Source organism: Equus przewalskii, chromosome 1 (assembly GCF_037783145.1).
Source record: "Equus przewalskii isolate Varuska chromosome 1, EquPr2, whole genome shotgun sequence".
Lineage (NCBI taxonomy): Eukaryota > Metazoa > Chordata > Mammalia > Perissodactyla > Equidae > Equus > Equus przewalskii.
This window is the reverse complement of record NC_091831.1, coordinates 59,505,333-59,518,925: the sequence shown is the minus strand read 5'-3', so window position 1 is coordinate 59,518,925 and position 13,593 is coordinate 59,505,333. Positions and strand designations below refer to the sequence as shown.

The window sequence follows — 13,593 nt, the reverse complement described above, 5'->3', positions numbered from 1 at the left end:
CCTGGAAGCCTGAGCGGGCCAGCGGGCGCACGGCCTAGGTGAGCCTGCGCCATCTGTTGGTTTCAAGCGCCCCCTCTCTGCTCCCAGAGTCGCTGAGCGGGCCTCGGTCCCTCTAGTCCTTGAGGCCGCCTGGCCGCGCTTCGCTCAACCAGCTGCCTTTGCCCACCCCACTCGTGCGCTCCCGTCTGCGCCCTCTCCCTCAATGGAGCTCAGAATGCCCCAGGGCTTACAAATGAGGGACCCCGGATCGGAAGAGACCCTTGAACACCTGGGCACCCTCACCCATGGGAGACACTTCTGCAGCACGCCGGAGTAATGATCTCCCAGCTTCTTTTTGCACACCCATAGGAATGGAGACTTCCTGACTTTTCCAGACAGCTGGATTCAGGAGCCTGCACTCACGTAGTTGAAGAGGGTCGTTCCTTGACCTTGATCTTGACTTCCCCGGGCTAAACATTCTGAATTCTTTTAACTGTCTCTCGTAGGACAGGGTTTCTGGACCATCAGTGTGGCAGTCAGCGTGTTGACAGCAGCTGCCTGGAGCCAGGCTCTGGGCTGAGACCTTCCCAGCCTCCACTCCTGTGCTCACACAGCCTCCCTCCGTAGGTCCTGCTGCCATTATCCTGGTTTCACAGTAGGAATATCAGGCACAGGGAGGCGGGCAAGTTGCCCTGCGGTAGTCAGGGACTGAACCCAGACTCGGCCTGACTACAGAGCTCCAGGCCCTCACCATTCACTCATTGTTGCTGCCGTCCGCTAGCTAACTGAAATAGGTCTGGGAATGTGATAGGGAGCAAAACAGGCCTGGTCCCCGTGCCTCCTGGAGCTCCTCTAATGGGCAGACCAGACGTTAGTCAGTGAAACACATAAATAGGTAAAATTACAGCCAGACTCAGTGATTGCCAGGAAGGAGAGTGCTCTAATAGCACCTGGCCTAGGGGATCCAGGAAGACTTCTTGGTGGAGGTAACACTAAACTGAGATCTGAAGTATGAGCAATGGAGAGACAAAGTGGATTTTAGGCAGGAGAAACAGCATGTGCAAAGGCCCTGTGGCAAAAGGAACTGGCATACATAATGAAGTGAAGGAAGGCCAGAGACACTGGAGCACTGAGAGGGTAGGAAGGATAGTGAGCATAAAGCCAGAATAGAAGCAGGGGCCACTGTGAAGGGTGTGCTTCAATTAAAAATATTTGCTGATCGATATACTGATGGCCAATAGGCACATGAAAAGATTCTCATCATCGCTGATCATCAGGGAAATGCAAATCAAAACTACACTAAGATATCACCTTACACCCGTTAGAATGACAAAAATATCTAAAACTAATAGCAACGAATGTTGGAGAGGTTGCGGAGAAAAAGGAACCCTCATACACTGCTGGTGGGAATGCAAACTGGTGCAGCCACTATGGAAAACAGTATGGAGATTCCTCAAAAAACTAAAAATAGAACTACCATACGATCCAGCCATCCCACTACTGGGTATTTATCCAAAGAGCCTGAAGTCAGCAATCCCAAAAGTCCTGTGCACCCCAGTGTTTATTGCAGCACTGTTTACAATAGCCAAGACGTGGAAGCAACCTAAGTGCCCATCAACAGACGAATGGATAAAGAAGATGTGGTACATATATTCAATGGAATACTACTCAGCTGCAAAACAGAACAAAATCATTCCATTTGCAATAACATGGATGGACCTTGAGAGAATTATGTTAAGTGAAATAAGCCAGCGAGAGAAAGATAATCTGTGTATGACTCCACTCATATGAGGAATTTAAAACTATGGACCAAGAACAGTTTAGTGGATACCAGGGGAAAGGTGGGGTGGGGGGTGGGCACAAAGGGTGAAGTGGTGCACCTACAACATGACTGACAAACATTAATGTACAATTGAAATTTCACAAGATTGTAACCTATCAATAACTCAATAAAAATAAAAAATAAAAAATAAATTTACTGATCATCTGCTATGTACCAGGAACTTCTCTAGACTAGGGGTCAGCGAACTGCAGGCTTTAGGTCAAACCCACCAGGCCCCCCATTTTTGTAAATAAAGTTTTCATGGAACATGGACATACCATCCAGTTATGGCTCCTTCCACTACCACTGCAGAGTTAAGAAGTTGCCACAGAGACAGTATGGCCTGCGAAACCTAAAATATTTACTCTCTGGCCCTTTACAGAAACAGTTGGCTGACCCTGTGAGTCTAGACACTTGGGACACATCAGTGAACACACACATAAATGCATGCACACAACGCCCCCTCTAGGAGCTTGCACTTCTGCAGGCTGTTGCGGCTGTCCGGGTGACAGACGCCTGGACCAGGGTGGAGGTGGGGGATGTGGTGAGGGGTGATGTTCCGGAGGGAAAAAGCTCCAGCACTGGGAGAGGGAGTGAGGATGGGGTGGGATGGAGGTGAGTGTCAAGGAGCCCCCGGGACTCTGGCTTGTGGAAGCAGATGGACAGGGTGCTGTTCCTGAGATAGGGAGCGAGGGAGGGGGCCGCCATGGGGAGATGAGCGAGTGTGCCCTTGGGACACGTGCAGTGAGAGTGTGCGATGACTGAGTGCAGGGGTCAAGTAGGCCACTGGACACAGGAGTCCGTGGCTTGAGGGGCAAGGGCAGCGTGGAGACAGGGCTGCCAGCCTCAGGTAGTCGCAGTTTTAGACAGCGTGCTGGAGCCGGCAGTGGAGAGATCTGGGCTCTCTAGAGACTAGACTGCTCTCTGGCTGAATGGTTTCGGGCTGGACACGACCTCTCTTAGCTTCATGTTCCTCATTCCCAAAATAGAAGGACTAGAAGAGGGGTTCTTCAAAGTTTCTCCAACCCTAAAACCTTTCTTTCTAGTTTGCCACCATCTCTCTTAAACTGTGACTCCTCAACCTGTCTGCAGTCATTTACACATGAACAAAACAGCACTGAGCTCAGGGAGACCATCACCTCCTCCAGTGTGGGCACCATGCTTCTGTTCATAGCACCTCTTTGGCAGCCACTTTTATACCACAAACATTTGTCGAGTGCCCATTCTGTGCCAAACACCGTGCTAGGAACTGGGATGTCTGCCCAATGCAACCAGCCCACAGAACCACTCTGAGTGTGTCACAGAAAATTCAAAGCCAATGTGGCCAAACAGTGATGAAGCCCTGAGAATTCAACCAGAGGATGGCAAAGTCATCCAGAGTTCAGCAATGGCAGAACGTTGCTACCACCACCAGGCTGGAGGGACGAAGGGAGGAAGCAGAGTCACCAGGATCAGGGTCATGCAGTAGAAGATGGAACCACAGTGGACCTGGCTGGTGGGAGCAGGAGAAACAGCTGTGCCAGATACCCTGCTTAAGGCCAAGTGTGGAGAAGAGATGCCCTGGCTCTCCCTTCCCCGGCAGGGCCTCCTTTTGGCTGACACCAGCGGGAACTGCAGACCCAGGCGGGAGCTTGGGAACCGCAGCCTGCAGGTCAGCCCTGCTGGGACAGGAAGACAGCAGAGGAGAGTGAGGACTGGATCTGAAGGGAACAAGCCAGCACTGCACACTGGCGACAGACTTGAATGTCATCCAGCCCCTTCTTTGAGGGGCCCCCAGTCCAAGCGGGAGGCAAACCAAAGTCAGGGAGAGTTTAGCAAGGTAAGCATGCAAAGCAGAGAGGCATCCTGAAGGAGAGGGGTGATGGCTTGGGAAAGGTGAGTCCAGAAAGGCTGCCTGGGCAAGGGGACCTCAGAGCTGGGTTTTGCTGCAATGATAGGGGTTCTAGAGCAGCAAAAGCAGAAGGGCATGCATGTGGCTCTCCCCGTGCGAGCCGTGGAGACTTCTGATCCTGGAGGTGAATAGCAGTCCTGCTGTTTAGCACATGAAGCAGCCAGAGGCGGGACGATAGCGTTTGCAGGAGACTCGGAGCTGGGAAGATAACTCAGCCTCTGTCCTCTGAGCGCCTTCTCCTCTCCAGAGGATTAATCCCCGGGATTGTGGCCTTTCTCCCTGGCTGGGGTTTCCATCCCTCAGACCATTTCAGGGCTGTCCACCAGCAGCTCTCAGAGTTCTCCCCGTCTCCCTTTCCTTAGAAAGTGTTAGCCCCTCCCCCAAACCCCTGGAGCATCTCTTATCATCTTATGCGGTGTGGGACAAAACCCCTTAGCCTCCCTGAGCTTTGGTTTCTGTAATTGAGATCAGGGAGCCTGCCGGCCTTCCTCCTAGCCTTTGACAACCGTAAAGACCCATGGAGACGTTAACTGCCCAGGGCCCAGCATCGTGCAGACTCCCCTCCTACTGGGGGGAGCTCCCCACCGTATGAAGAAAGGGAGAGGACCAGGCCCTGCTGTAATTAGACAATGAGAAGGGCAGGTCCTCCGTCACCCCACCTCCTGGCCACAGGGCACCTCACATGGCCCAGGCTAGCCAATCAGAAGCTCCACTCTCAACTCTGAACCTGGAGGAAGGTCACAAAGTTTAGAATTAGTTTAGAATAGTTTTGAAACGATGGAAAGCACCGAAGCCTGACCGATAGCTCCTGAGGCCTGACCTGGGCTGCGTTCTTGGCCACAATCTTGGCTACCAGCCTCCTTTAGTTCCTGTTTTCTAGGCTTGTCCTCCAGCCTTCTGGTTGATTCTGCCAGCCCCCCACCCCTTATCTAACTAGTAAATTCACTTTCTGTGTCAATTAGCCAGTTCATTTCTGTTGCTGGCAACCATGAGAACCCTGCCCGGTATGGACCATATGATGATTCTCCTGGAGCTTGTGGGGGATGGCAGTGCAGCAGGGGGTCAGCATTGAAAAAGACCTCTACCTACCCTTTTCCAAAATTTAAGGAAAGAAGGAAAGAAAAAATGAATTGATATACTGGCTCCTTCCATGTCAGAACGCCTTGTCCAGGTATTGCCTCAAGTGGCCCCATCTCTGCGGTGGGTTCAAGTTCATCTTTAGCTCAGAGACACATTGGATTTTAGGATCCTTACAGGCGGGGCCATGTCTTTGTTCATTCATCTAATGAGCATTCCTGTAGGGCCCGCAGCGCTCCAGGCTCTGGGCTGGGTGCTGAGGACACAGAGAAGCATGTGACATCAGTCTGGTCCTCAGAGAAGCTACAGTTTAGTTGGAGACACAGGTACAGAAACAGAGTTGGGAAGCATAGGACAATGCCATTCTCGAGGCCGGGACCAGGTTCAGCAGTGACAGAGGGACCCCAGAAGGGCACAGTCCACCCTAACTGAGGAGACTGGGGCCGACTTCCAGCAGGAGGGGCTACTTAAGCAGAGCCTCGACGATGAATGCACTTGGCAAAAGAAGGCCAGCAAGGACGTCTGAGTGGAGGAGGCTGAGTGTGTGCAGACTCGCAGGGGCATCACACCGTTTAGAGACTTCAGGTAGCCTGGCGCTAGGGCTGGACCAAGGTGCGCTGGGCAGAGGTGAGAAATGAGTCTCAGCAGATGAGTAAGGGCTGGACCATGCAGGGCCTGGTGTGCCATGCCAGAGCCTTGGGGTTGCTTAGCAAGTGATGCTGGAGGTGGAGGAGGCATGGGCCTGAGGGTGAAGATGACAATAACAGGGGAAGCACGAGGAGCTGCAGGACGGAGAGGAAGAGGCAGTGCATTGTCCCGGTTGGCCCTGGGCTGGCGTCTTGGAGGAAGGGGCATCTCCCTTCACTGTCTTTGGATTCCCAAGCACCACGGAACCAGCTGGCTCACTGGCATTCTCAATGAATGAGGAAGAAAAGGACGGAGGGAGGGAAGGAAGGAAAGAAGAAAAGAGGAGAGGATCCAAACCTGCTGTTTAAACCTGTCCAGCCTTTTCAACCCTCTCGACTGGATTGGGTTCAACCTCAGCCCCAGCCCCACCAGGGAGCTTTCTGGCCCTGCTCCTCCACTGGGAACGGAGGCGAGGCATTGTGGTGTAACGTTGGGCTCACTAGACTAGGAGGCCATGGACCTGGGTTTGAGCCAACTTGTCGGAGCCTCAGTTTCCTCTGCTGTAAAAGGGCGGATAGCCCCCAGCCTCCTGGAACGCCTCCCAGGCTGCCGTTCGGGTGGAGAGAAAACACACGCCTTCAAGAGCTTCATAAACTGAAAACATACGAGTCTCTCCTCCCCGCCAGGGTGGATTATTACTTTTAAAGCCATAAACGCCCCTCCGCTGGGTGTCCTCCACGACAGTGGCCCTTCCCGGCCTCACAACGAAGCACCGCTCCCCACCCGCCTTTATCCCCATCCCTGAGCTGCTGAAGAGTCGTTCGTGGCTTCCTGTCAGTGTCCCCAGCCCACTCGCCCTCTCCCGGGGCAGCGCCTGCCACCATAAAGCAAACGTGTGTGCTCCTGAGTTTGGTTTGTGGGCCCTTGGAGCCTGGCACAGCTGTGGTGGCTCGACGCGGCTTGTGACAGAACAAGGCTGGAAGGCGAACAAGGTGGCTGGGGCCACCCATCTTCAGAGTCAAGGGCCCCCAGGAACCCCCGAGGGGCATGGCTTCCCTGCCCCACCACGGTGGAAGCTTGCCCTTCCCCCATGTGGCCCAAGGAGCCAGGCTCCCTCCCTCACGTTCCTGCCCCGCTCCTGCTCCCCTCTCCCATCACTTATTTATAAGGTGTTCACAGTAAAATGAATGACAAAAAGTTAGAAGCTAATTAAAGCTGGCACAGATTGGCACATGGGGGCATGAATTATGCATTGCTGCAGAATGGTGCTTGGTGGCAAGGACTGGCACCAAGAGCCCTGGGCACCGGCAGGAAGTGGGCACAGGGCCGCCAGCTCCAACAGGGCCCCCCACCCTGCCTCTCTGAAGGACCCTCCGTCCAGGGCCCTCTATCTTTCTCTGGAGGCAGCTGGAGGCTTGTCAGCCACCAGCCCACAATGAGTAATTTCTCTCTGCACAGCCCAGCCCCTCCTGGCTGGGAGAGGCGTCAACACCATCCTCAGAGGCTGGACTCATCCCACAGAGCACGTTCCTGGTTCTCCAGGCACGTGCCTGCCACAGCCTCCACACAAAAGCCGCAGGACTGGGCTTCTCGAAGAGTGGGGGCGGGCGGAGAAGGCCTGAGATCAGCCAGCTAATCACCGACATGAGCACACCAGGCTGGAAGGCATTTTCAAGACCATGAGGTCCACACCTCACGACATCTTCACAGATGGAGAACCCGAGGCCCAGAGAGGGATAGGCTCTCTACAAAGCTACACAGCAAATAATAATAATGATAGCAATCATATTGCTAGCTTTTATTTAGAGCTGATTTTGTGCCAGACACTGCTCCAGGTGCTTTACAATGGATCATCTCGTTCAGTCCTCAAATGAAGACACTGCAATGATCCAGTTTGACAGATGAGGAAACTGAGGCAGCCTAGAAATGTAAAACCACCTTGCCCAAGGTCACTGGGGCAAAGTCTGAATTACACTAAACCCAGGCGCTCAGACTCCAAGCCCCGCCCACTGTGGGCCCCAGGCAGTGGTTCTCACCCGGCCCCACTTGAGAAGCTCCTGGGAGGTGGGGCGGGTGTGCACAAATAGGATCAGCGAGTCGCATCTGATCAGTCTGGGCTGACGTCTGGACTCCGCATTTTGGAAAGCTCCCTGGGTGATTCTGATGTGCAGAGGAAAACCACTGGCTGGGGGCAAGGTAGGGAGAGGGATTTTGACCCCAAAAGTCAGGGATATGAATTCTTGCTCTGCCACTACTGACTGTGTGAGTTTGAGCGTGTGGCCCAGCCTTTTTGGGCCTCAGTTTCCTCACCTGTAAAATGGGGTTAATAGTAGCTTGGGCCCTGGAGTTGGCCTGTTTGGGTTTGGTTTGATTCCTGCCTCTGCCTCTTGGGCAGGTTGTCTAATTTCTCGGCCTCAGTTTGCTCATCTGTAAAATGGTGACAATACTAGTCTAGTTGTTGTGAGGACTGAATGAGTTGATGAAAACAAAATGGTACCCGAGAGCCATGGTCATCAGCTGTTCCGGGAGTGGGGGACCTTGCCCCTCCTGGCCCACGGAGCTGAGACGGGAATCAAATGAAGAGGTGGATAACACAGAGAAGCTGTGTGTGCTGCGGCACTCAGTGAGAGGCTGTCAGTCAGAACAGACTGGGCCTCCTCCCGGCTGCCCGTCCTGGGCCCCGACTTTCCTTTTCTTTGCACACAGGAGACAGGAATGTATTGTAATCGCCCACATTTCAGACCACATAGACAAACCACTGTTCTCGATTTGGTGTCTATCCTTCCAAGTAATGTTCTATGTACAGATGGAAATCTCTAGTTTTTGGCTGGGGGCAGGGGTGGGAGAGAGAAACATCTATCATGGCACACTTCTGTACTTTTGAATTTTGAACCATATGAATGGCTCAAATATAAAAATAAATATAAAGGGTATGCTTCAGGCAGAAGGAAAGTAGTCCCAGATGGAAGCTTAGCTATTCAGGAAGGAGAGAAAAGCAACAGAAAGGGAAATTCGGGTAGCTACAAGTGAATCTTGGTGTGTAAACAATAAAATGAATGTTTAAAATAGAGAGAGAAAATTAAAATACACGACACAACAGCACATGAGCCAGGAAGGGGGTAAATGGAGTTAGAATGTCCTTAGATCCTTGCATTGTCCAGGAAGTGGGTGAAAATGTGAATGTATGGTAAACATCAATAAATCAAGGCCGCCTGGTCTATCCCTAGGCTAACCCCCGAGGAATGGTGAATGGGTGGAAACCTGACCAGCCAACAGCAGGGAAAATGGGATAATAAAGTCATGCGTGTGTGTGTATTTAAAGAATTATTAGTTGCTTATATTTAAATAGAGTCATACTTCACATATTGTTCTGTAACTTGACTTTTTCTCTGAAAATGTGTCCTGGAGCTCTTTCCACATTGGTACACAGGGGTCTGCCTCTCCTTTTTAATTTGCCAGCATGCATTTCATAGAATGATGGTGACAACAGAGCAGGAAGCTGAGTGTTGGGTCCTTCCAAACATGGGGCCTGGGGTCACAGGTCACACACCCACAGAGCCAGCCCAGCCTGCAGACGATGGTGCACAGAGAAGGCAGTGCCCATGGGTGTGTCCACAGCCTGGACTGGGGGCAGTAAGCAAGACCTGCTCTCTCCAGGCTTTGAGCCCCGACCTGGGCCCCATTAGTCAGATGCCAGAAAACCTAATGTCCAGTAGAGAGAGTGGCAGCCGGCGAGCAGCTTGTCTACTCTGCCACCTCTGGACCCTCCTGCGGTCAAATCCCCCAGAACAGGGCCTCTTCCCATTTGGTAACAGTCTTCAGAGGATGGGGCTGCCCTTTGCAATAGTCTGCAAGTCACTTCCTGCTGGAGGCAAGCCTGCTTCAGGCCGTCTCTGGGTCGCGTGGTGAGACGGTGACTCCATTTTCAATTCTGTTGTAGTCTCTGTAAACGCGCAGAGAAGAAAGCCTCAGGTTGTGCGACTGTGTCTAAACATTTGATCCTCCTCTTTCTCGAACCAGAAGGAATCAGGCCTTCTCTCAGCTCCCGGCTGGCGACTTTGGCTGTATTTAATAATATACAATTGTTATTGTTATACTTATTTTGATAGTTGTCTTTCATTTATTACAATTAGTATTATTTTTTCATTTATGGTGGTGATAAATTTTAAAAAACAAATAGAAGAGTTTAAAAGTGAGGGATTAGGGCCCCATGGCATAGTGGTTGGGTTTGACATGCTCTGCTTCGGTGGCCTGGGGTTCGCAGGTTTGGATCCCAGGCACGGACCTACACCACTCGTCAGCCATGCTGTGGCAGCATCCCACATATAAAGTGGAAGAAGACTGGCACAGATATTAGCTCAGGGCCAATCTTCCTCACAAGGAAAAAAAAAGTGAGGAATTAAAATTTAAATTGAGTCAATAACAGTATAGTTGGTGCATGGATAGGCCACGGTTAGTAAATGAGGTAAGCAAATGGCTGAAATTGGAAGTCCTGGCCTGAATTAAGTGGAAGCATCAGTGTAGCATTCGAAGCTGTCAACCCTCTCACCCTAAGAAATCAGGCCCAACATACCTTTTGGGCCTCACTTCTGCCTCTCTTCCCTACAAAGCTTCTATCTCGGCTGGCAAAATACACAGATACACAGAGGCTGGTACAAGGATGTTCAGTGCCGTGCTCTTTACAACGGGGCGGGGGGGATCCTCACGTCCCTCAGTAGGGGACAGGTTAAACAGACCACGCCCGGACTCACCTGTTTTAGGGGCCACCTGCCCTCTGGAGCTCCCAATCCCCTGCCCTAGGCTTACCCTGTCCTCTCTCCTGCCATTGCCCACTGCCCTTCCTGCTCTCTCCTGAAACCCATTCTTCAAGTCCCACCAACTCTCAGAAGCCTTCTCCGCCCACCTCCCGGACCCCCATGTCCCCTCGGACCCTCAGAATCCTCATTGTCTGGACGACTCCCTGCACTTGTACATAGCATGGGATCTTTAGGATCTTTTTGTCACATGTCTGTCTGTCCTGCATCCAATCAAATAATAAGCTCTCAGAGAGCAGGGAGCGAGGTATATCTGAAGGAGCTCTACACAGAGGTCAGAAGACCCAGGATTCAGCCCTGACTCTGCCACCCTCTGCCTGAATGAACCTCCTCCACTTGAGCCTGTGTCCCCTCACCTACCACGAGGAGTGAGTTCAAGGTCCCCCCAGGTCCCTCCGGCTCTGAGAGTCTAAGGTCCTTTTATGCTTTTCTGTATCTTCCTAAGAAGTAATAAAAACTAAGATTTTACATCTTAAGAGGGTTGCATCCACAATCTTGTTTAATCCTCACAGTGACTTGTGACAGTGGCACTGTTATTGTCCCCATTTCACCGATGAGAAATTTGAAGTGTGGGAAGGCCGTATCAGTGACAGTTATCATCTAGTATAAACAAAGTCTGAAATCTCAGCGGCAATCAAAGTTTCCTTCTTGCTCACACATAGTGCAATGCTAGTGGGATGGCTTTCCTCCAGGGGTGACCTGGGAAACCAGGGCCATCTTAGAGCTGTACCATCTGAAACTCATGTCCCTGTGGCCGCACAGGTCACTGTGGCAGGACAAGAAAGGGATGCAGGAGGGCCACAGGCTCTTAACTGCCTTGGTCTGGAGTGACACACACACGTCACTCTGCTCCCATTTCCTTGGCCAGCACTAGCTAGCCACATGGCTCCAAGCTGACCTCCAGGGAGGCTGGAATATGCAGTGATGAGCACCGAGAATGCAGCACAGAAGCTAAGGAATCGGACCAAGGCCCCCTCGGAAGTGGTGGAGGCAAGGACCTGAACCCCGATAGACTTCAGAGCCTTCTGCTTATTCTATGCTGTCTCCAAGGAGGTGCCAGGACCACAGTGGGTGGGAACAGAGGTTGGTGGTGATGGGTAAGGCATGGTGCGATGGACTGGCATCACATGGTGAAAAAGACTAAGGAGAAACAGCAGCCAGGCAGGAGTAACTGGGCAGTCACTGTCCGCGGGAACAATCCTAACAGTCCCCGTCTGTTGAGCAACTGCAACAGGCCGTAAACTGTCCCATCTGATCCTCTCAATCGCCTGGAAATAAAACCCACTTCCATCCACTCTGCAGATGAGGACAGCGAGGCTCAAGGAGGCTGAGCAAGCCGCTCAAGGTCAAGCAGATGGGAAGCGTCTGGACCAGCCCAAGTCCCTCCGGAGGTTCCTACCCAGGGCTTGCCGGGGGCTTGCAAGGGAGGCGGCGTTGAGCTGGTAGCTCCCAGTCGGGGCCCTGCCAACCCTTCTCTGCCAAAGGCAGGGCAGAGGCGGCCCTAGGGGAAAGGGGGGCTGTTGTCGCGGGGCATCCTGAAAACTCTGGGGGCAGACTAGCGCCTAGAGACGGACCAAGCTGGCTCGGCTTCCCCAGGGACGCCACATCTGCGGCGCGGGCGCCACCTGGAGGCCGAGCGCCGCGCGGCGCCTCCCGCCCTTCCCGGACCGCACCCCCCGCCCTGCTGTGAAGGACACCGGGCTCCTCACCACGACACGGGCCAAAAATGCGGAGAATTGGTGCCTGTCCTTCACCATCGCTTCACACCCCCACCCCCCAAGCTCTCCCATCCCCAGCCATCCTAGGTCTCTCCCTAGACTTGTTTCTAACACAAATATTAACTGATGGGCTAGTACCCCTATGGGCTCTGCTATGGCCACTAGCTGGCTGTGTGACCCTGGGCAAGGCACTGCCCCTCTCTGGGCCTCGGCTACCTCCTTTGGAAAGTGCAGGTTACAACTAGAGGTAACACAGTGGGACCTGGACTCAGGCAGGCCTGGGTTTGAATCCCAACTGTGTCACTTCCTTGCTGTGTGACCCTTTGGGCTAGTGAATTAACTTCTGTGTGCCCCAGTTAACTCATCTGGGTTGATGGCGAGTCACCCCAGCAAAATGGGTTGATGATGCCCCTCCAAAGAGCACTATTACCAAGATTCAATTATTCCTTATATGTGTAATATAGTACATAAAGTACTCCCTTCCCTCAGCTTCCTCAAGTTTTAAAACTAGGATCCATTTCCCAGAGCTTTCCTATCCTGCTCCCTAAGAAGGGTGGAAATCAGCCTCCGGATGCACACACTCTGAACGGGACCCTGCCCACTGGCACCAGACGAGGGAGTGCCCTCACCCTGGTGCCTGGCCCAGTGCTCCTGACCCAAGCCCAGCCAGTGCATGGGGAGAGCCCCACCTCCTCCTAGAGTCACCTCCAACGTCACAGTGGGACTTACCTTTTGGTGATTCATTGCCGTTGTGGTGAATGGTGTCTGTCCCCTGGAGTTGCACAGTGCTCAACCTCAGTGGCTGTTCATGGAAGACTAGATGTTGAAATTTTCAATGATTAAAAACAAGTACACTGGGATACAGCCGCATACCAGGCACAGTGGGAGGAATAAGAAGGAGCAGGCAGAACCCTGCAGTTTTAGGAGGTCTCAAGAAGCCCTGTAACTCCAGCTGAGACAGAAGCCCAACTCTTCCAGAGGGCAATGCCAAGCACACTCCTCCTGACACATCCAAATTGGAGTGGAGTGGCGCCATCTGTTAACATTTACAGGCCTTGTGTTTGCCTCCCTGAGCCTCAGTTGCCTCATCTGGAGCATGTGGGGTATAATCCCTGGCCTGTTTATTTTCTTTAGTTGTGAGATAAAGAAAGATCTTGAAAGTCCTCTATGAACCGTCCAGTCCTGTTCAGATACAGGATTCCCGTCCCCACCTCACCAAATTCATTCGCTTATTCATTTATTGAGCACACGGCAAGTCAAGGGCTGGGGATGTGATGGTGGGCACAATGGGCATCTTCCGTCAACTTGTGCACCTTGAGGACACAGAGGAGAAAGACAGAACTGGCACCTGCCACACGGCACTGAGCCTCCTCTCCTTCCCCTGCCTCCGTCTCCTGGGAATACGACAACCACAGCCCCGATTTAGCACTTCTTTGGCACCAGCACTCCGCCCAGTGCGTCACGTACCTATGTAAGGTGGGCAGTCCTTTAGCTAACTCGGAAAGGGGGGATCGGCACGCCCATTTTGGAGAGGAGCAAACTGAGGCTCAGAAACCCCTTTAAACGGAGGAAGCAGGACTCAAATCAGGACATGCTCGGCTCTCCCATGAGAGCTAAGCCTTGAGTTCCACTGGGAACAGGTCATCATTCCTGAGCGCTTCTTGT

General features: G+C 52.6%; 1 long non-coding RNA gene across 1 annotated transcript; it reads right to left on the bottom strand.

Moving 5' to 3' along the window:
- Positions 1-8,714: 8,714 nt before the first annotated feature.
- LOC139082220 (uncharacterized) lies at positions 8,715-13,024 on the bottom strand. The gene is made up of 2 exons (XR_011538015.1): positions 12,658-13,024; positions 8,715-9,458 (listed from the first exon to the last, which is right to left on the bottom strand). It is a non-coding gene; the product is annotated as an uncharacterized lncRNA (long non-coding RNA).
- Between the last annotated feature and the right edge of the window lie 569 nt (positions 13,025-13,593).